Here is a 22392-nt window from a genome sequence, read left to right on the forward strand (position 1 = left end):
GGTCAGCTCCAGCCCTTCAAGAAAAAAAAATGGAGAAAAACCCCAGGACTCACTGCTCCTGCATTAGCCTTGGGGCTTCAGGGGGCTCATCCAGACATGGCATAGGGCAGCAGGAGGCAGTGGGGATTGCCCCCTTGTTGGCATGAGTGGTGAGTGCAGGGTTTTCTCATTTTTTTTTCTTAAAGGGCCGGAGCTGTGGTGGGCAGGACAGCTATGGGGGGTCAGGGGGCTCATGGAGAGCCCCGCCATGTATTAGGGGGCAGTAGAGATTGCTCCCCTCCACCTGGCATCACCCACTGAGTCAGGGCTTTTTTTCCCCAAAGTGCAGGGAGCTGGGGCAGTCTGGCCAGCCATTGCCAGGCTGGGGGGATGGGTCTGGCTGATTTGGTTGAATTGATTTGGGACAGTGATTTGAATCACTGAATCAAATCACTGTCCCCTGAATCATCCAAATCTGAATCTGAAGCAAATATTAGCCACTTTGCACAGGACTACTTTGTGTTATATTCTACAAATACTTCTTTTTTGTGGGTTATAAGTAAATTACAACAAAATATTACCAAAACATTGAGTAACCTGTTTGTCGCTGAATTAAAATGTACAATTTTTCAAAACTAATACAATTAAAGTTTATACTCATTACTGGCTGTACCTGAAAATGTAAGTCCTAATCTGATTTTATTGGACCATAAGGTTTAGTTTATAAATATTCATAGTTTCATAGTAGCTAGGTTCAGGAGGAACCTGAACAGATATTCTAGCCTGACCTCCTGCCATGGGCAGGAATGAATGCTGGGTTCACAAGATCCCAGACAGGTGATCATCCAACCTCCTCATGAATTTGCCCCAGGTAGGGGTGAGGACCACTTCCCTGGGAAGTTGGTTCCAGATTTTGGCCACCCTAACTGTAAAATATTGCCTTCTGATCTCTAACCTAAACCTATTCTCCATCAGCTTATTACCATTGTTCCTTGTCACCCTGGGTGGTGCTGGGGAGAAAAGGGCTCTACCTATTTGCTATTGATTTCCCCTGATGAGTTTGTAGGCAGCCACCGGGTCCCCCCTCAGCCTCCTCTTGCTGAGGCTGAACAGATTCAGGTCCCTCAGTCTCTCCTTGTAGGGTCTGTCCTGCTGCCCTCTCATCAAGTGGGTGGCCCTCCTCTGAACCCTCTCCAGACTGGTCACATCCCTCTTGAAGTGCAACACCCAGTACTGGATGGAGTACTCCAACTGCAGCCTGACCAAGGTCGCATAGAGGGGGAATATCACCTCTCTGGACTCGCTTGAGATACATCTTTGGATGCATGCCAAGGTATAGCTGGCCTTGCTTGCTGTGGTCTGGCATTGCCAGCTCATGTTCATCTTGGAGTCAATAATGACTCCAAGATCCCGTTCCGCCTCTGTGCGTTCAAGAGGGGAACTCCCCAGCCTGTATGTATGCTGTGGATTCCTTCTCCCAAGGTGCAGCACCCTGCATTTGTCTACGTTGAACCCCATCCTATTCTCATCTGCCCACTTTTGTAGTCTGTCTAAATCTATTTGCAGCCTCTTTCTTCCCTTCAAGTGTGTCCACCTCGCCCCACATCTTAGTGTCATCAGCAAACTTGGACAGCGTGCTTTCCACCCCCTCATCCAAGTCGCTGATGAAGATATTAAACACTGTGGGCCTGGGGTACCCCACTGCTCTCATCTCACCAGTGGAGTATAATCCGTCCATCGGTTATTTGTTTAGGATGCTTCTAAAAAGACTGTATTTTTATGCAACAAAAAGTAGTACCCAATTTGAGTTTCTGGTGACACACAGTCCTGTTGTTTTATGTATATCTAGTTAGCTAAGTGACTGCTAGATCAAGTGGCCTTATTACATAGCAAGGTTCATGGTGATATAAGTTATAGATTGACTTTTAAGGGTCATTGCATGGACATTGGATTGCATGCCAATCAATAGTTATTTGTTACAGGGACATCTTTCCATACTCATCACTGTCACTTAGATCAATGATTCTCAACCCGGGTCCTGCAAGCTCCTTAAAAGGGTGCCATGGCCCCCGTCCCCTATGAGAGAAAGTAAATGCCAGCTCCTCCACATACTGGTAGCACTGCTTTTGGCTCCTTCCAGCAGGTCCCAGAGCATGGTAGGAGCAGGGGAAGGAGCTGAGCTGAAAAGCACAGCCCCACCCCCCTGATAGCCCCTGGGCTGAGTGCCCCAGTGCCTCTGTGCATAACAGTCTATGTGGGTGAGCAGACATGGTGCCAGATTTTTTCAGCCTAGCTTATTCTCCCACTCCTCCCATGCTCCTGGGAGAAGGTGGGAGGAGTCACAGGAAATGGTGTCTCCAGGCTGTGCAGCACTACACCTGACCTACTCTCAGTGGTGCCCTGCCCACTTTGCAACACATTGAGATCCTTAGGGTGTTGTAGGGAGGTAACACTATGAGAAATACATTTGCCCTAAAATAGAGTGCCACCAAATTCCAAGAAGTTAAGGAGGGGTGTTTTGAGTCTACAAAAGTTTGCAGAACATTGATTTAGATAGGCTACCAAACTATTACTCTTCAACACCTTGGCTAGGGACAGAAATTACACATAAACTGCTATAAGTGATTGTAAGCTGATTCAAATCTGTAACAGAACAGTTCAGTGCACATAAAACACTTTTTTAAAATGGCCAAAACTGGTTTAAGATAAATGTGGATGGATGTAGTATCAGACTTAATTGATTCAGGTTAAATAGGTTTATTGAATTTCTGCCCAAGATCCCCTCCTGAGTCAAGGCAACTAACAGTCCTCCAGCGTCTCTGCTGGAAATCCCTGCTAGTAGGGTGGGCAGGCTAGCCTTGGCTCAAGCTGTCTACTCCACTGGAGCAGGGTACTTTAGCAACCCCCAGCTTCTGGCCTGGGCCACTGCAGGTATGTGGCCGTATTGCGAATGTCTGTTCACTTGCTTATCGGTTTAATCTGTGCAGCTTAGACTAACCTGTGAAGACTGAATTGATTCAACCTCAGGCTTTTTGACTGTCTGTACTTAGCCCAAGGGTCTGAAGCATTAGCATTATTAATGTTGAAGAACCTACTTGTCAAAGTTGATATCATCTTACACCAAAACTTGATATTCTTCCCCTCATTGGATCATTTGTTTGCTTTCATCAAGATGATTATCAGGGATTTTCTAAGGAATGAGCTTGCCAGAACCCCTGGAAATTCATTGGGCATCTTAACCCCTTGATTTCTTTGAAACTCCCAGATGACATTTCTCCTTGCTTTAATTTATTGTAGCGTTGATGTATGTTGTTTTGGCTTTTGGCGCAGAGATGAAATAATTCATGTATTCATGAAACAGGCAAAATCAATAAGATGTAAATAGAGCTTTGGGAATTATTTGTATGAAAGGCACTATATGAATGCAAGAAGCACTCAGAAATGTGGCTACATCCCACATAAGCAGTTAGATGAATTGGTTATTCATCATTATTAATGAGCATAATCAAAAATGTACTCTCTCAACATATCTATTTATCCTTTAATAATAAATGTGTAGATATTTTGACTGATGTAACTATTTTGGGAGGCTGAATAGAATATGTTGGTCAGTGGGTAGGTGGCTGAGAGACTGAAGACAGACTTTTGAGGTTCATATTTCAAAACTATCTACTATTTCATGAAAGACAGTGAAGGGGAACTTAGAGACAGGTCAGTGACCCAGATTTAAAAATAAAAAATACTCCAAAAACACTTGTTTCAAGGGTTCTAGCAGCCCAAGACTTTTTCTTATGAATACAGATGACCTTTCAGAAATTCATTATATAGCAAGATTTTATCTGTGCTGATATGATGTAAATACATTCCACAAGGTAGGTTAATCTTATGAGTCATAGTTATATGGATCATGGTGATATGATTAGTCTCTGGAAAAATCATGGATCCTCAAGGAATCCATTTCTAAGCAATTGAAGGGGGAAAAGGTGATTAGAAATAGTCAACATAGACTCACTAGGGGCAAGTCGTGCCTGACCAAACTGATTGCCTTCTATGATGAGATGACTGGCTCTGTGGCTGTGGGGAGAGTAGTGGATGTGATGTACCTTGATTTTAGCAAGGTTTTTGATACAGTCTCCCACAGCATTCTTGCTGGCAAGCTAAGGAAGTAGGGGCTGGATGAATGGGTTGTAAAGTGGAAAGAAAACTGGTTGGAGCATCATGCTCACAGAGTAGTAATCAATGGCTCCATGTGTAGTTGGCAGCTGGTATCAAGTGGAGTGCCCCAGGGGTCAGTCCTGGGGCTGGTTTTGTTCATCATCAGTGACTTGGAAGCTGGCATAGAGTGCACCCTCAGCAAGTTTGCAGGTGACCAAGCCACAGGGAGTAGTAGATATGCTGGAGGGTAGGGCTAGGATTCAGAGTGACATAGATGAATTGGAGGATTGGACCAAAAGGCATCTCATGAGGTTCAACAGGGACAAGTGCAAAGTCCTGCACTTAGGATGGAACAATCCCATGCACCAGTACAGGCTGGGGGCTGACTGGTTGGGCAGCAGCTCTGCAGAAAAGGAACTGGGGGTTACAGCGGACAATAACTTGAATATGAGCCGGCAGTGTACCCTTGTTGCCAGGAAGGCTAATGGCATAATGGGCTACATTTGTAGGTGTGTTGCCAGTAGGTCAAGGGAAGTGATTATTTTCCTCTGTTTAGTACTGGTGAGGCCATATCTGTTCACTTTTGGGCTCCCCACTACAGAAAAAGATGTGGACAAATTGAAGAGAGTCCAGCAGAGGGTGACAAAAATGGTGAGGGGACTGGGGAACATGACTGGTGAGGAAAGACTGAAGGAATTAGGCTTATTTAGTCTACAGAAGAGGAGAATGAGAGGAAACTTAGTAGCAGCCTTCAATTACCTGAATGTGGGTTTGAAAGAAGATGGAGCTAAACTATTCTCAGTGGTGGCAGATGACAGAACAAGGAACAATGGTCTCAAGTTGCAGCAAGGGAAGTTTAGGTTACATATTAGGAAGACTTTTTCTCACTAAGAAGGTAGTAAAACACTGGAACAGGTTACCCTGGGAGGTGATAGAAGCTGCATCTTTGGAGGTTATCAAAACCCAGCTAGACAAAGCTTTGGCTGGGATGATCTAGTTGAGGGTGGTCCTGGTTTTGAGCAGGAGGTTGGACTAGATGACCTCCTGAGGTCCTTTCTAACCCTAGCTTTCTATGATTCTATGATAATTATGTCATTATCTCTGATGCACTGGGCAGAGATTGGATCATAGACCTTATCCATGCAACCAAAAAACCCAAGAGTGCAAGCTAATATATAGGAAAACTTGTCTAAACAGCAGATCTTACTAAGTATAAATATCTGGGATAGTTGCTTACTAGACTGCATAGCAGCAGGGCTTTGTGGCTTGGATAGTATCTGCAGGACCCAGGGTAAATGCTGTGGCACACTCATAAGCCAAGGTAGATGTCACTCCTTCACCCAGTTCTGTTCCTTGCTGCAGCTCAGGGGCTGTCAACCTGTGACATGCATGCAACAAGTGGCACAGGCAGCCTGTGTGTGTGGCAGGAAGGGGGAACACAGCACAGTAGCAGGTAGAACTGGGAATAGAAAATAGAGTGGCATGTTGGGCAGGGAGCACAGAGCATGGAGCAGAAGGCACAGCATTAGATTTGTTAGGGCAAAGGGATCAGAGTGGCACTTGGAGAGTGTGTGGACTTAGGCTTCATAGAAACATTCAAATAATCTGGGAGAATTCTCCCAGATGTGTTCGCCTGGTAAAAAAAAAACTTACCCAGAGCCATGTGTACAAACATTAGAATGCTGATGGCCTGAACAGTGGGGAGCTTGCAGTGGGGACACTTTACATCTGGGGGAGGGGTAGGAGAGTAGGGGGAAGGCTGGTAAACACATGTCAGTGTACTCTGCAGGTTCCCTTTAGTCTGACTGGCAGCAGATGGCAGTAATGCATAAGTCAGCCCTAATTAGTTGACCCAGACTGCCCATGGTCAGGCTTTGTTTCCCTGCAGCACAATGTGGGGATTATGAAGGGGCATGTTCTGTTCCTTGCTGGAGCAGCAGAGTCTAGTGAGTGACATACTGTTTCTCTGGATCAGAGGAGGGGGTGGAATGCTGGAGGACTATGTTTTCTTCTGGGAGAAGCCACAGCATGTGCAGAGATTCACTATTGCAGGAGAAACTCTCCTGGGAGTGATTTAACCTTGGTTGTTCCCAAGTTATTTTCTTCTGGAGTGGCCACTTTTACTCTGGGAGAAAAAGCTTGATCATCTCCTGGTTTCTCCTGGAAGAGCAGTGACTCTCCCAGGTGAAACTAAATGTCTGTATGAGGCCTTAATTTGTGATACACCTGCCAAAAACATTGACTTCCCTGCTCAAGTGCCCTGGATCATTAGGATTAGAGAAGTTATAACTGATTCCATTTCTTCCTTTCTGCTCCCAAGTCCTCCTCTGGCAGTTGCCAGTGCTGTTAGTTTTTGTGGGGGAATGAGGAAAGATGGTCTCTCCTCCTCCAATCTTACAATGAATACTATGGAAGTAAAGAGGGAATCAGATGAATTTTAAGCAAGATGGAAATATCATTACCTCGTGGGCCTGGAAATCAGCAGCAGCTCTTAAGAGAAACACCATTACTGCTGTTTGATTTGTGCTACCTGTGGACTGTGCTCAGACACAGGGAGACACCTGGTATATGTACTGATAGAAGTAGTTTCTGCCAGGTCCACTTGATGCTTTCTCAAGAAGCTGGAATTGATGGATCTGGAACACTTGGCTTCATCAGTCTGCAGAGAATGATATCTGTGGGTGGCTCACTCTTATGTAGAGCTAAAGTAAGGCAATGACAGGTGTGCTCAGGGAGCAAGCTGGAGAGAGGAGGTTGTCAAGCATCTAGTTGCAGCTCGCTGAGTTTCAGGGTTCTTCCCAAATGTCTGCATATTTATGGCAGCAGGGAATAAATCTTCTACACTAAAGGAATTCTTCAGAGGCTCACTCTTGCTGCTCAACAGCCAGAGTAGTCCAGTCAACAGCCAGAGTAGCCCATAAGCTAAAGGGAGAAAAACTAAGGCCTTACAAGGGAACAAATGACAAAGGAATAACACTTGGGAGGCATGGGCATGGTTTTAAGGGTGGAAGGAGGCCACAAATTTATTCCTTAAGTCATGTAGGGCCTGAGGGGATCAATGTTGAGAAAGAGAGAGCACCTAGGCTCACCAGCCTCTGAGTGCAGCCTCCCCTCATTACTTTCAATACCAGGGTATAGAAGCAGGGCAGGACCCTGGGAGGCAGGAGCAGAGGCCTGACAAGAATGGGGCAGCCACTATGGGGGCACCATGGAAGTCCTTGGGCATCACACCTGTCATACTCACATTCAGCGAAACCAGAAGCCCAGAGAGTGGTTGCATGGGGGCCCACAAAGCAGCTTCTCTACACACTTTTAGATTTGGTGCTTGTAGAACAGGAACCACTTGGTTATTTCTCAGCAGTGGTTTCAGGAATGACACTGAAGCAATATAGATGTGTCTGTAGAGGCCTAAATACCACTCAGCTGTCCGAGTGGTACTCATCAAACTTTTTGAAAAGTTAATTTCTTGTACAGCCTTAATGTCTAGCAATAACTTTATTACTTTATTATCATTGCTTAAACCTGTTATTCAACTAAGCTGTCATTAAAACAAAAAGTTATCAAATGACCAAAAAAACAAAAATCTTGATGACAGATTTTGTAAATCCGTTTTGACCAATGAATTTATCTGCAAGGAGTTTATTTGAATAAAGTTTGATTGGAAATCAAATGGAAATCTAACCTATTTTAATACCTAAAATTACATGATGCCACAGTGCATCCTCTTATTCATTTGTATCTGGGGATCTCTGTGATGCCAATTGAGAAGGTTCTGAGGAGAAAGTCCAGGAGTACAAGCCCAGGGAAGATAATTTGCCCCTGCATTTTTCAGAGCAAGTGGAGATTTAATTACATTGTTCCTATTGAATGGCAAGATTTAAAAGTGTGAAATAATTGTGTGCAAATACAAATTCAACTTAATTAGATTAAGTGCACAATTGGTAAGATGTCTGTTAATTATGATTGTTCAGATGTCTGGAACTAAACCCTTAACTGAGCTGAAGAGACTGCATTTAGAGATGCTACTTTAGGTTCTCTTACATACTGGCATCTGAAGAGTCAGTATTTATTGGTTCTTTGATCACTTCTGCTCTTACTGGGTGCATCTACACATGCACTCATGAATAAATGCTCCTGGGCAGGCATCAAAACATGCAGGGAAGCAGGAGCAGATTCACTGCTAATGGCATCAAACTGCTCTCACTTCCTGGGGTCTTGCAATGGGCCCCCGCCTTCAACAGAGGGAGCTCTAGGCTCCCCCTGGGTGCTAGCTCAGGGGCTAGCAGGGAGCACTGACCTAGGAGACAACTGTCTTCTGGCTTGGACTGAGATATTATACCCTGCCCACAGGAGCTGCCTGCTGCTGAGATGGGGACAATGTCTTCTTGCCCCAGAAGCAGGGAGCTTCTGGTCCTGGCTCCCTGATCAGGGTCAAGGGATTGGAAAGAGCTGCAGGGGAGGGGCAGGTCCTAGCCCCCTGCTCTAACCTTCCTGTGGGGCAGCTAGCAGGTAGCTCACTGCTAGCTACCCCACCAGCATATTGGGGTAGGAGGCTGGGACCTACCCTATCTCTGCAGCTCTTTCCAAGCCCCGTGCCTTGATCATTTGCTGGGGGGCTTGTTTCCCACCCAGCTCCATGCTCACAGATTAGGATCTCTCAGCCTCTGCTCTAGAATCATGATCTTGGAGCATGAAGCTTGGAGCTCCCTACTGCTGCAGCAGGGGGACATAGTTCCCACCTGGGCTCCAGTGGCAGCATCTGCTCTGGCAGCAGGCAGCTCCTGAGAGCAGGGAGCAATCTTTTGACCCTGGTGGGTGGCTGACCAGGAGCAGATTTGCTCCCTATCAAGCTTCTACATGAGCATTACTGTGCCATTACTAATGAAAAGAAAATTTGCTACTTGCGTTTTCAGGCAGCAAATTTACTCTCAGCGGGGTTTACTGCATAGTAAGCATGTGTACATAGATGCTCGTGCTTATAGTGAGGTAAACTATGCTTCTGCGAAATTAAGTGTCTTAGTAGATGAGCCCACTGCAGCTTAGTTTGTAAAAAGTAACTTGTATTCAAAATTCATTGAGGAGTAATTTTCTCCTGCTGATTTTGATAACCACTAGTTGCACTCATGTATACATATGGAGATTGCTTTTGCATTGGGAATTTGCCTGTCACATACTTTTGCATCAAGACTGCTGGATTCACAGGGCTGGTGGTAGCAGTGGTGGTGGCAATTATAGCAATGGCAACCATAGTGTAGGTAGAGACAACTGAAGTGACAACGGTTGAGCAAGTAGCCAGGTTGCTGTTTTGCTGTGAAAGATGCAGCACAAGCAGCAGCAGACTGAGCAGTTGTAGGCAGTCTTGCCAGGTATACAATATTTATCTTACTCATACAATGAATTCAACCCTTGTATGATGTATGATAGATAATACTGAAAATGTTCAAAATATACGATAATTTTTGATGCAGTTAATTGATGCAGCATATGCAAAACCCAAGACACTCTCATGGAGTCTTTACCAACTTTTGGGTTCGCTATCAGTGCTTTCTTGTGACTGCTCACCTTGAAATAAGCACTTCAACTTTGATGAGCCAGTTTTCACCCACTCACTGGAGACTTACATGGCACGTATACACATACTTTTCTGTTCTGTGATGCACTGGAGATCCACTGCTTCAGAGCAGACTCAATTAATCGAGTTTGCTCCATATGCAAGCTGAGGCGAACTGTGCTTTGCTGTGTGTAGTTGTATAAGTGGCGAAACGCGTGTCAGCGTGCAGAAAATGGCAGTGGTGTGCTTTGAACTAAAGCACCTCTCGTTTCTTAGGTTAAAATCACACTGCTGCCATTTTCTCAGTGCTGACGCACATTTTGCTGCTTATACAACTGCAAGAGTTGCAGCACCAGGTGCTTTTCAAAGCGCCTGGGACTGTGGTGCTTGCATGTTTAAAAATGCCTGCAGAGAGCAATACAATGTAACAGCATAATGATTTACAATATATAGACCTGAACCAAAAAATAAAGAGAAAAGAATAATCATAGGAATAAATTAACTCTTTCTCTGACTGGTTAAACTGAAACAAAACGCCATACTAGACAGTGTCAAGTAGAGTGGTGCAGGATGTAATGACAACAGTATAAGGCAATATGATGTTGCTTAAAAAAGAAGATGATTTAATTGCATATGTGTTTGCATACTTATTTGCATACTTTTTTTTTTTTTTTGCTACTATACCCCTGGGCAAGTAGTATATATTGACATATTTTGTACATGCTCTGCCCACACTCCCATGTTTTCAGGTGTGCTTTGGTTTGCCTCAGTAGTACAGTGTCATAGATTTACTGTGTCTTGGATTGTCTCTCTTTTACTCCATTTATACAGATGAAGATGATGTGTGTCTTGCACAGTTTGATATTCAAGAATGTATTACATTCATTGGTGCTGTCCAATAAAATTTTAAACCACCTACAAGTCTTCAGGACTTAATGAAGAAATCTTGTTTATATTGCCAGACAAAAAGGCTTCTTCATAAGAGGTAATACAAGGGAAAAGTTATAGTTGCTAATAATTAGGCTTTCAAAATATTTCAAACTTGGCATTAAATTGGTACTAAGACAACAGTGTAACTGTAGCTAAATAGAGGTCTTTTATAGTAATAATAGTTCACACTTTTATAGAACTTTTCATCCTCACGGATCCACAAGCACCGTAAAAATTTAACAAATGGACAGTGTTTGGGGTGAAAGTATAACAATTGTATAAGATTACACAGCAGCACTTCACAACCTTTAAAGTAGAAAATGAAGCCAAATACTACATGGAATTGTAACTGCTGTGAGAATAGCTGCGTGGGTAGAATGTAATTGCTTGACTTGGGATTTTGCCAGGATGCTGTTGTCAAACACTCCTACGTTTTCAAAAAAAAAAAGACACAGAACTGTTAATAGTCAGAAGTCTTGGGGGTTGAGTTTTATGTCCTGTCTAGAAGACAGCTGTATTTTAGATAAGGTTTCTCCAGTTGAATAAATGTCAAGCCATAATCCGAATAAACAGGCAGAATCAAAGGAGTTGAGCCGGAGTTGGAATCTCAAAAAGAAAAGGACAGTGTATTGTATCTTCATCTTTACAACAGTTAAAATAAATAAGAAGGGGTGTTAGGGAGTTTCCTTCTTTTCCTTAAAAACTATGAAAATGCGTGTTTAATAATATTGTAGCTCATAATTATCTTTGCTGCAGCACTTAGAGTAGTGTCAAATTAGTAGTCGATACATCTGTCCTAGCAGAATTGTCATGATGATAGCTGAATCATGATAATGACTGAATCCCTGTTTTCTCTGAGTAGTCCTTTCCTTCCTATTGAGCAGCAATGTTTTTTAAATGACCTTGTTGCTGATTTCCCTCCCCACCCCAGTAACGGAAATGCATGTGAAAATTTGGTCATCTTTTCCTATCCATGGGTTCAAAAAAATCCTTTTTTTTGACATTCAAAATCTAGATCATACCACTTCAAAAATTTACAGCAGGGAGTTCTGTTTTAAAAAAGATGATGCAATAAATCCATTACTGTATGAAAGGGTCATTACAAAGTCCTTGTAGACAAAAAAAAAAAAGAAAGATGATGTAACCTTTAAAGTAACTAAAGGCAACTGTCTATGACATGGAAGAAGAAAGCTGAAAATTGTAATTCTTTCGTGCCAATGTTGGAAGAAAAATGTTCTATTTATTCTCTATGTTTAAAAGTATAATTTGAGTTATGGTTTGTCTTTAGACTTCAAGGCAGTTTGGAGAAAAATTGTGATACTTCAGGACTGATTTCCCTCAGCTAGGCACGTGTACTTTGACAAGGGTTGTTTTGATATGTAGAAGCTATATCTAATTAATTACTGATTAGAAAGGGAGGGGATAGATACTCCTAGTGGTTCAGCTGAATCTGTTACAACTGTTCTGTTTGTCTATTCCTGTCCTGCAACATTAGAAGCTAAATCTTGACAGAAGCAGGTGGTAAATTATTGTGGGTTAGCTTCTACTTACCTTGAAATTGAGGGGGAAGATGAAAGCGTTGTAATAGATTCAACTAATGCACACTGAGTTCTCCCTCTAATTAATGTAGTTCTTTTTTTTCAAATCCAAGGAAATGAACAGCTACGTACTTCAGATCACCAGTTCTTATGTGGTTATATTTATGTATTAGATTGGTATGCTGCCCTCCCCAAAAGTGGCTCAGGGCAGCTCACAATAAAAATGGATACATTATAAATACAGAAAAAAAATGTTGAATGTTATATTAGTTTAATTACCATATTTACACCAATCCAACACAACTCTGAATTTAAGAAGACATCCCCAATAATTAGATTCAATGCATGGAAAATTTATAATTTTGTTGTAATTGTCTGTGTAGAATCTAATTGTTGGAGGGTTGTCTTAAATTTATCTCCCCTACCATTGCAGTGGAGAAAGCAGTGCCAGGGGTTTAGTGGGGGATGCAGTAGAGGGGGCAGGCAGTAAAGGGGCATGTGGAGGAGGTAGTCACCAGGAGGACAGGTGGTAAGGCATGAAGGGGTGTTGAGGCACTTGACCTTTGCCGCCTGTACCTCTGGCACCTGCCTCCCACTTGGCTCCTCTGCTACCTCTGTCTCTCTTGCCACTCCAGGCACTCTCACTTCCAATCTGCTCCCTGCGGCCTCTCTTCTTCTGCCCCCTGACACTTACCCTTGGCTCTGGAATAAATCTGGCCCCACTCCAGCCTAGGGCACAAAACATGCATGTGCTCTGGTCCTAGCTCAGCGCAGTAGCAGTGGCAGTGGCAGCCCAGTAGCAGCTCTAGCTGGTGCTTTGGGCATCAGGCCAAGCTGCTGGTCCTTCATCAGTCAAGTGCTGCTTCATGCCCAAGGCTGGAGAGAGGGGCTGGAGCTGGGGTGAGGGTGAATGGCAGAGAGGGTGAGGCAGGGTGGAGGATCAGATATTGTGGGAGGGAGAGGCAGGCATATGAAGTGGCAGAGGTGGTGGATCGCTGTGGGGGTCAGAAGTTGTGGGGGAGAGGACAGTGGGAGGACAGGTATGGGAGTCAGAGGTAGTGGAGGTGGGTAGGGGAGAGAGGAGAAGAGGACAGGCAGCAGCTGCAGCTGCAGCTCTGACCCTGAACTTGGGTTGGGGCTAAAGCCAGAGCTAGAGCAGCAGCAACCACCTGCCCCCCCTCCCCGTTGTCAAGCTGTACTTGAATCCAAGATGACGTTTTCTCTCCCTTATTAAATGGGGAAGAAAACTTCATATTAGTTTAGACGAAATGAGGCAAGACACACCTCTGCACAATAAAATTGTAAGATGATTTCACTTGCGCACACTTGCGGTTGAGAAATAGTTGAAAAGTACTCTTTGGCTATTAAATACCCCCTATCCTGATATATAAAAATATATCTTAAAAAGGGAAATATCAATTTTGTATGGATAAAAGGAAGGAAAACATTATATTTGTTCCATAGCTATGAGGGTGTATATTTTCTACATTGTGGATTGCAGGTTTTTTAATTGGCCAGGAAAAGAGTACCCTATTTATTTGTATCCAAGATGAAGTTTTTTCCCCCCTTCAACATAGGGGGAAAAGCCCCTCATCTTCATTTGATGGAGAAGGGGCAGGCAGCTGCTTTGGCTTCAGCTCGATCCAGGCTCTGGGGCAGAGTTAGAGATGCAGCTACCACCTCGTTTCCACCAACTATACTGTCCACCCACCTCCCTGCTATTGCCATCCTGTCAGTGCAACAGAGGGAGGGGGAGGGTGAATTTAAAATGACCCTCCAATAATTAGACTCTACACATGGAAATTTTTAACAAATTTATAATTTGCATGGTCATCTTAAATTTGAAAAAGGCTTGGATTTGGGTAAATACAGTAGCTGTATATATTTTATGTGTGTGGACTGAGAAGGGAGGGAAATTAGCCCTGAAATTGCATTGCATTCTAAAATGATTTTTTGCAAAGAATCTATGCAAAAAATCTAACACTGATTTGACTGTGATGCTGCTTATATTACAGATTAAATTAAAGTGCATACTACAGTACCTTTATTTGTATTAACGATTATCTGTGTGAGGAAAGCAGTCATTTGTTATGCATTTTTGCAAATTAGTAATAGAATAATGATCAGCAAATGAAAGCACAGCTGGCATTTGGGACTTATACAGCACATGTAAAATTTTATTTAGTCTTATTTATTTGCTTAATACATATATTTTTCATAAATTTCAGCATGCTCTTTCCTGGAAGCCTGTGCTCCCTATATATTTAAACTCTGAATATTATATTTTCAAGCCACTGAAAACGAGAATGTAGGATGTAATGATTTACATATAACAGCTGACAGCTGTGAAGGTACACACAGCTGGAGTGTACCTGGGCTATCTAGCTGGAGCAAAGAAGTGGAAATTGTATTGTCCATTTAAATTCTATTTGCAGACGATGATATTTATTTCTTCAGATTCTCCCCACTCTGCTGAACTAGCTTTTCTCAGATAATAGCTCCTTTTTGCAAAGTAACTGACAGGTGGTACTGCTTGCAGCATTATTAAATAGTGCAGCAGAAGTAGAAGAATCAGGAAAACACATATCCACAGCTTAATTGAATCCTGTTGGCATGACCAGTGTTTTCAGGGTTACTTTGACCTATATTTTATTTCCTTTAAGAACCCTGTGATAACTATACTATCAATATTATTCATACAGTGACATGTAGACACAGCGTAGTTGTTAGCACAGTTTCACACCGGTGGCCAGCATGGGGGTAGTACTAGCAGGAGTTTCCCAAAACATTTGGAATCAGAAAATCTGAACCAGCCCTGAACTGAATGTTTTCACATGGAAATTTTTTGTTTTGTGACAGCTTGTATACCCTTGAAAGTTAACATGAAGTAAAATAGAGCACGAAATTCAAACACAGTAGCTATTTTGTATAATTATTATGGATGTTGACACTCTTATTCAAGTTGGTTAAGCCAAAGTGGAGCAAATAACTCTTATTCTTGGAGAGTCTGTGCATGGAGTTAATCTGGACTAAGTACTGGGAAATAAATGTGTGTGTAGGCAAGCCCTAAAATTAACTTGATAAAGTCTAAGCTTCTGAATCAAAGAACTATGGAAAGAAGAATGTGGCATACAATATTATATTCATTAAATGGTACTAGTTCTCATTTTAGGTGCATAAATGTACAAAGTACTAGGGAGTTATATTATTGATGCTGTTCATGTCTGTTCTGTTGTGTTTTTATTTCTGAGAGCAGCCATTTCTGAAAGAGGTTGTTTTGTTGTTGTCTCAGTTTTTGTTGTATTTACATTATAGATGGTTGGATTTAGGAGAGAAACTTGCTGACTTGTTCATAGCCTTTGTTGTTAGAGTAATATGCACAGGCTGTGCAGCAGCCTGTTTTACTGTCTATTGCTGAAACTTGTAAAGTGAAGCAAAGCTAACTTTCCTTTTTTCCTTTCACACAAGAAATTGTAGTTGTTGATTTCCAAGTTTCCTCAAAGTAAATGGGGTTGAACATTTCAATACTTTCTTATACCAGTGCTCTAATTGAAGTCAACGAGACTGGTAAAGTGAATACATATTTCAGAATTAGACCCTTAATCTGTTTATAATGCAGTCTGTTGTCTGGGTACATTAGCTGAAAACTTTAATTTTATCTCTGTTTTTCCTATGGAACCCACAAAAGCAAAAAAGCCTGTGTAATCAGTTCAAAACATTTATGAAGAAGTACATTACCCAAAAGTTCCCAAAGTGTATTAGGTTAGAAAAACGCTAAGCTTTCATGACTGAATTTTTTATTATAATTCATATCCTTATATTGTAACCTGAAAGACTCAGCTTAGATTGTAATGCAGTAAAAGACAATTGGAGCAAGAATATAGAAAGAAACCTACCTAATTCCAGGTAAAGCTTTTCTAATGTTCCAGAGCCAAAGTTTAATGGAAGTAAAATATTCATGTAGAAAATTTTTTTTTTTTCCTCACTGATTTTCAGGCATGATTGTTGATTGTTTTACATACAATTAGTAAGGATAAAAAAAAACCTTATAGCTGATGATTTAATTATCAATGCTCATACAATTATTTATGGACCACAAAAACTAATTACATAGATGCATGGTGATTTTTACATATGCAAACTATAAAAAATATTTGAAATGGTATGCATTTTGCAGATGAGTATTAAGTATTGACTGATTCTATTTAATGAGGCAAATCTGAATTACTGTTGTGGGAAACAGAGAAGATTGGTTTGGTGCTGTGAATGTTATCTCTTCTAGGGCTAGTAAAAACCTAAAATTAATGTTCACTAGCCAAATTTGCTATATTTGCTCAGTTTTTAATTATGTAAGAAAATGAATTTCTTATGGCAACCGAATTTCTTATGGTATTACTGTCTTGTTTTTTTGTACACAGCATACACCGAGCTTTGCTTTGAAAATGAGTGGGAAGCCCGACCAGAATTTATTAAATAAGAATTTTTGTTTGAAATTATAATTAGATGCTCTTCCAATAGTTAAATATGGAGCTCAGAAAACTCAGCCTTGAATTATTCATGATTAATAAGCCTACAGCAAACATATCTTAGTCTCGATGTTTTGAACCAAGTGGTAAAGATGTCTGCATTCCTGAAGGTAAAACGGGACCCTGTATAAAACATTAGACACTGTTTAAAGGGCTGCGACAAAGCTTTGGTAAGTCTGTCTTTAAGTAGTACATTAGTTTTTAGTTGATTTCTTGATGATAGTAAATTTCTTCCCCTATGGAAATGTAGTGGGATTTAAGAGAGAAGTCATTCTTGGAACGTTTATGCAATAAAATAAAGGTCATAGGGAGCATTTGTGTGTGTTTGGACCATAGGAAAGTAGGGCTGGAAGGGACTTCACAAGGTCATCTCTTCTAGTTTCCTGCTCATGGCAGGAACATCCGTGACTAAACTATCCAAGCCAAGTGTCTGTCCAACCTGCTCTTGAAAATATCCAAGGATGGAGATTTCACAATTCTTCTAGGTAGTCTCTTCAGAGCCGGCCTTAGAGGTGAGTGATATGGGCAACTGCTCAGGGTGTTGTGGTCAGGGGCGTGCCACATGCACATGCACAGGCACACCAGTGCGCAGTCTGCCGCAATTCAGTGGTGCTCCTAATCCTGTCCCCTATGGCCATAGAGAAAAGTCCATTTCCATCTTCTCTGTAATCACCTGTTAGGTATTTGAAGACTGTCATCAAATTCCACCCCCCACTCAGTCTTCTTTTCTCCAGACTAATTTTTTTCAGGATTTCCTCACAAGTCTTGCTTCTAAGGCTCTGCGGTAGATTCTCTTTAATCTGTCCACATCTTTCTTGAAGTGTGGGGACCAAAACTAGACCCACTACTTCATCTCCAGCTGAGGCATCAGCAGTGCTAAATAGAGCAGAAGAATCACTTCCCTTGATTTCCGAGTGAAACTCCTTTTAATACAACTTAGTGTGCTGTTGGCTTGTTTTTTTGCAACAGAAACCGAATGTCAGCTCATATTTAGCTCATGGTCCACTGTAACCCCAGCTGCAGCTCTGCAACACTGTAGCCTAGCCAATCATTCTCCAGTTTGTACTTGTGCATGCAGTTATTCTGTCCCAAGTGCAGGACTTTGCACTTGTCCTTCTTGAGTCTCATCTGATTCATTATGGACCATTTCTCCAATCTATCCATGCCGTTCTGCATCCTGGCTCTGCCTTTCAGAGTGTATGCAACTCCACCCTACTTGGTATCATCTGCAAATTTACTAAGCCAGCACTCAGTCCCATCATCTAAGCCATTAATTAAGAACAGTGCCAGACCCAGGGCAGACCCATAAAGAAGGGTCTTTCTTAATACCTCTTCCCAACTAGACATTGAGCCATTGATGATTATTTATTGAGCATGCTGCTGTATATGCACACCTTATAGTACTTTAATACAGTTGGTATTTCCTTGGCTTGTTAATGAGACTGTCATGGAAAATGGTGTCAAAAGTCTTGCTAAAGTCAAGGTATATCACATCCATTGCTCTCCCCCTATTCACAGAGCCTGTCGCCTTAAAAAGAAAGAAATCACGTTGTTTAAGAATGTCTTGCTCTTCAAGATTCCATGCTGGTTGTTCCTGAGGACCTTGTTTTCCTCTAGCTCTACTCTTACTTAAGAGTAACCAAAGGTGACCAAGAAGCTATGCCGCTGATAGGAACACTTTTTTTTTTTATAGGAACCTACCATCAAGATAAGTTAGTGCAGCCCATCTGAATAAGATACATGGTAGTGATTATTAAGCAGTCCGCCTCACCACTGGCTTTTTTTAAAGTCATGGTGAGCCACTATATTGCTTACATTTGGACTTCCTCTTTACTCGCACAGCTCAGCTGCACCTTTCTTTCCCATTTCCAATGATTCCTGGTCCTTCACTAGCCTTAATGCCAAGAAAACATCACAAAACAGGGCTCCGAACAGTTCACCCAGAAAGTCTCTATTGCCCCCCAGCTGCATATGATTAGTGTGGCCCCACCTTGCATGAGGTGAAGTCAGACCAGGTTGCCCTCCACCTCATCTGCATATAAAATTTTGAAGTATCCCAGGATGTGTGACAAGAACACTGTGATGGGGGCCATCATGAGGCTGGTGTTAAGGTCGGCCTGCTCACCTATCTAGGGCCATCTGCTCTGTCTCTCCTGCCATGACTTGATGAATAAAAGATGATGTAATAATGTAGGAGGCTGTTTATTAAGTGCTTCGATGCCTAGGGTGTTATACATGGCTCCAGCCTCCGCTATACTATGTCCTGTGCCTCGCAGATGTCATCCAGATTACCATCCTGGCTCCAAACGTTGGCCATACACATTGGGCTCCACACCTCTCAGAAATACTGGGTGTCTTACCACTCACACACACTTGGGTCCTAGTCACTGCATTCCTTGCCTCTCACTAGGCTACAGGCCCCTCACTAGGCTCCATGTTTCTTCCAGACTCTGGGCTCCTTACCCCACTCTGAACCCCCTTGCTCCTGCTGACTTCCTTGCCAGGTTACTGAGGCTGTAAGGTGCCCTATACTCACCTTTCACTAGGGAGACAGCTGGCATGGCATTTCCTGGGGACCACCCTGCCACAGGCAGCCTCACCACACCATCCTACCCCAGCAGGGTGTCATTTTTGTTCATGCCCTAGGACAAGGAACATCCTTCCATCCCCATAGTTCCTCCCCTGTTACCTCCAAGGATGTTATGTGAGCAGCACCTCTAGTCAGGCTATGTTCCCCCTCTGACTGCTTGCAGCAAACTGCTGGCCCTGCTGTTCAGGGCCTGCTCTTATATCAAGCAGCTGGGCTCACTTTCCAATCAGACGGCCTCCTGCTGGCCATGTAACTCCTGATTGGGAGTGCAGTCACCTGCAGATTGCTCTGTTGTTTATTCTAGCCCTTAAAATGGCAGGCACCAAAGGCACCCTGCCACAAACACCCATTCTAGCCTATTATAGTCTTTCTGAGTTTTCTGTAATAGAATTGCTTTAGTATTTTTATGTAGTCAAATGAGTGAAAACAAAGAACTGACATTTCCCTAGGGGTGTCTAATATGGGGAGCTTTGAGTCTAAAAAGGTTGAGAATCATTTTACCGGGACCTCAAATTCTTCCTGTTTGTTCCCCATGCTTCTCCCATTAGTATACAATCACTTCAGGTATGTAACTGGTTGTCCTGCATTCCCCCTGACTACATTGCTAAGGTTTCCACTATTGCTTCCCTTTACTAAGTGTTTACCAAGGTGCCCTGGCTCTTACCTCTAGGCTTTTTACTTCATCCCCTGATGAACTTAGTTTAAAGTTCTCCTCACTAAGTTAGCATCCGATAGCCAAAGAAGTCATAGAATCATAGAAGTAGGGTCAGAAGGGACCTTGTAGATCTTCAAGTCTGACCCCCTGCCTGGGCAGAAGAAAAACTGGGCTCAAATGACTCCAGCCAGGTAAGCATCAAGCCTCTTCTTAAAAACCCTAGGGTAGGAGCCAGCAGCACTTCCCTTGGAAGTTGGTTCCAGATCCTAGCTGCCCTAACTGTGAAGTAGTTCTTACGGATGTCTAATCTAAACCTACTCTCCAACAACTTGTGGCCATAAAGGGTGCCTTTACATGAGTGTGGAGGCTGCTCCGATGTGCTGTAATTACAATGCGTTGGAGCAGACTCAGTTAATTGAATCTCAATTAATTGAGTCTGCTGGAATGTGGGAATTACCATGCTCCAGCAGCCTCCTACATCTTGTGTATCAGCATTCCCGCATTTAAAATGGTGGTGGGGTGTCAAATGAGCTTTAGTTAGTTCAGGTGCTCCAACCACCATTTTTAAGCATAGGGACACTGATACATAAGAACCCTCTAATTAAAGTGCTGTTTCCCTCCTCCCCTCCTCCCCCTCCCCCCCACTCCTGGAGCACATATATATGTGCCCTGTGTCATCTGTGTCTTCCAAAGCTTTCTCTGGCTCCCCCCTTGAATGATGCTGGAGGTCTCTTTGTGCATTGATTCAATGAAGGCCTCATACTCATGGATGCTTCTGAGACTATCCATTTCCTTCTGCAGCTCCCTTGCCTGATTCCTGAGAGATTCCACCAGGACGCACCTTTCTTACTGTAAGCATTCCCCCACCTGGCTGTCGTTGGCAGAGACATGCAGGCTGCAGTCCCTGCAAATCTGGCCTAGAGCCTGAGTGGAAGTTTTGGTGGTTAGTGACCATGCCTGGACAGAGTCTACACAGGTACAGGCAGAGGAAGAGCTGACAGTGGCAGGGGCTTTGGCTGTGTTATTTAGCCAAAGATACAGTCCGCCAAAATTCTGAAATGAAAGTGAAAAAAGAGTGTTAGTTAAACATGCAGAAATCTGTTGGTTGTCTAAGGGTGTCAGCTGAATTGGATTCAGTGGGGTGCAATGTGCAAAACAAATGAAAGCTTGGACTGTTATCCTATGTAATAGGATGGCCATGATGCCTGTGAAGCCCCCCCAGCCCTTGCCTTGTCTGCTGTCTTGAGGCAGCCTCCTTCAGCTTACCTGCCATGCCTTAATGTGATTATATCTTTGAGAAGGGAGGCTATCCCATGGCTCCCCAAGCAGGGTTTCACATTGAAGAACCCAGGTATCACTGCTCATCATGTTATGGGCTATTTATGTGGCCTCCTCATCTCTCCTTATAGCCATGCCCAAGCCTTGCAGATGTTATCCTCATTCAGCTCTGCATTCTCCCTGCTTCTCACCCCTTATGGGCTATGGGACCCTGACTTTGCTTCTCGCCCCTCCTGGCCTACAGGTCCCTGACCCAACCAACTCTTACCTCTCTTCAGCTGTGGCCCTGTTTTCCAGCCTTGGCCCCTATCCCTCAGGACCTGGCCCCACTCCCAGACCAATTGAGACTTCCACTACTCCTAAAGTCCTCATTCCTAAATTACTGGTCTTGCTTACCCCAGCTTGGGTTTTAGTGAGCTGCCTTGCTGCAACTCTTCTGCTCAGGAGTTCTTCTCTCCATGGCTCTCCAAGGCAGACTTCCTGTCCAGCTCAGGCTTTGGGCTTACATACTGCAAGCCCAGCCCCCTTCTGTGTTATGTGGCTCCTGATTGCCTCCTACCACACCTGCAGCCTGCTTCATTTGTAACCTACCTGCTCTTAAGGTAGGAGGAGCACCAAGCCTCCTGCTACACTCTAGTAAATAAAAACATAGATTTCATAGACATTAGGGCTGGAAGGGACCTCGGAAGATCATCGAGTCCAGCCCCCCGCCCAAAGGGAAGGAAGTCAGTTGGGGTCATAAGATCCCAGCAAGATAAGCGTCCAATTTGCTCTTGAAGGTGTTCGATGTAGGTGCTTGAACCACTTCTGATAGCAGGCAGTTTCAGACCTTGGGGGCTTCGACAGTAAAGAAATTCTTCCTTATATCCAGCCTGAAATGGTCTTGTAGTAGTTTATGACCGTTTGACCTCGTCATCCCTTGGGACACTCTGGTGAACAAACATTCCCCCAGATACTGGTGGTCACCCCTAATAAAGCTCTTCCGATCTATCAGATCACCCCTGAGCCTGTGCTTTTTGAGGCTAAAGAGCCCCATGTCTCTCAGGGTGTCGTCATAAGGTCTGTTTTCCTGACTTCTGATCATATGCGTGGCTCTTCTCTGGACTCTCTCAAGCTTCTCCACATCCTTTTTGAATTGTGGAGCCCAAAACTGGATGCAGTACTCCAGTTGCGGCCTCACCAAGGCCGAG

The 22392-nt window shown here is 43.3% G+C and overlaps 1 protein-coding gene across 1 annotated transcript in view; it reads left to right on the forward strand.

Annotated features, from left to right (window-relative positions):
* Nucleotides 1–22392, forward strand: part of OCA2 (OCA2 melanosomal transmembrane protein) — a 400590-nt gene that overhangs the window by 281062 nt on the left and 97136 nt on the right. The window lies entirely within an intron of this gene.

Source organism: Crocodylus porosus, unplaced genomic scaffold (assembly GCF_001723895.1).
Source record: "Crocodylus porosus isolate Cpor-Errol unplaced genomic scaffold, CroPor_comp1, whole genome shotgun sequence".
Taxonomy (NCBI): Eukaryota; Metazoa; Chordata; order Crocodylia; family Crocodylidae; genus Crocodylus; species Crocodylus porosus.